We start from the raw sequence: 1318 nt of genomic DNA on the forward strand, positions 1-1318 counted from the left end.
GAGCACGGAGTACCTCAAGGGGTGCTCCAAAAACTCCAGTTTCAGACCTCCTAGTGGAGTTGGGGGTAATTACCCACCATCCACCAGTTACACATGATACTGGTTCGCAAAATAAAATAGTTGCTCCCCTCCTCCCGTCGCCCCGTTCCTTTCTCCCCTGTTCACCGCGGCCACGCCGCCCTGCCATCTGCGGTTGGATCGCCATCGCCGGACGGGTCACACTCGCCGGGCCGCTCCGCCGCTGCTGTCTGGGCTGCTCCCCCACCCATGGGGCACTGTTGCCAGAGCTCGGAGCCTGCAGGGTTGCTCCTCCGCCATTGGGGCTACGCCTCCGCCGGCCGTTAAGGACCCGCGGTCTCTACCGCTCGCGGTGCGGGAGGAGGAGGAGGCGGTGGCGGTGGGGAAGCCCCCACCATCGCACGCCAGCGACGACTAGGTCAACGGCCACGTGTTCGACTTCCCAGTCGTGCTCGCCCACGTCCGCGCCAAGGTCACCGCGCTCTGGTCACCGAACTCCGGTGAGCCCATCATGGCTACACAGGCGGCGGAGATGCGCTACACCCAGGCCATGGCGCGCGAGGTGATCCAGCTCTGTCCCCCCCCCCCGACGACATTGCCGCACATCGCCGGCGAGCCGTTTGCGCTGTCGGAGGGGTACACGGTGCCCAAGGGTGCCACCGTGTTCCCGTCGATGTATGAGTCATCGTTCTAGGGGTTCCGCGACCCGACGGCGTTCGACCCGAATTGGTTCCACTCGGAGGAGTGCCGGGAGGATGTGGAGTTCCGACGCAATTTCCTGGCGTTCAACGCCAGGGCGCACTAGTGCATCAGGCAGCGCTACGCGCTCAACTACTTGGTGCTCTTCATCATGCTGTTCGCATCGCTGGTGGAGTTCCGCTGGCACGCCATGGAGGGGTGTGACGACCTTGTGTACATCCCCACCATCGTGCCTAGGGATGATTGTGCTGTCTACCTCAAGCAGCGCTATGCCAAGCTGCCATCATTCTAGCTTAGCTGATGATCCTCTTTTGCCAGTCTTCGATGTACACTGACATGTGGGTCCCACAATACAGGGGTATAATAGACAATGCACATAAAAACATCATGTTCCTAGAGTTGGAATCCTCTCATTTGCCAAACAGACACAGCAGCTCCATGTTTTCGTGGATTTGGTGGAGTGGAGCTGAAGGAAAGTGGTGTTGGTGGAGTGGAGTTGTTTTTTCTGGAGCGGAGAAGTCCCAAACAAACCTTAATCCACATTAAGTCATCCAACTATCATACTATGTTACTAGGGGATTCAGAAGGGGCTGGCCTTAGG

The 1318-nt window shown here is 59.1% G+C and overlaps 1 pseudogene; it reads left to right on the forward strand.

Moving 5' to 3' along the window:
• The first annotated feature begins 267 nt into the window (after positions 1–267).
• Positions 268–1009, forward strand: LOC140221168 (cytochrome P450 710A2-like; annotated as a pseudogene).
• The last annotated feature ends 309 nt before the right edge of the window (positions 1010–1318 follow it).

This window comes from Setaria viridis, chromosome 9 (genome assembly GCF_005286985.2).
Source record: "Setaria viridis chromosome 9, Setaria_viridis_v4.0, whole genome shotgun sequence".
NCBI classification, from domain to species: Eukaryota; Viridiplantae; Streptophyta; class Magnoliopsida; order Poales; family Poaceae; genus Setaria; species Setaria viridis.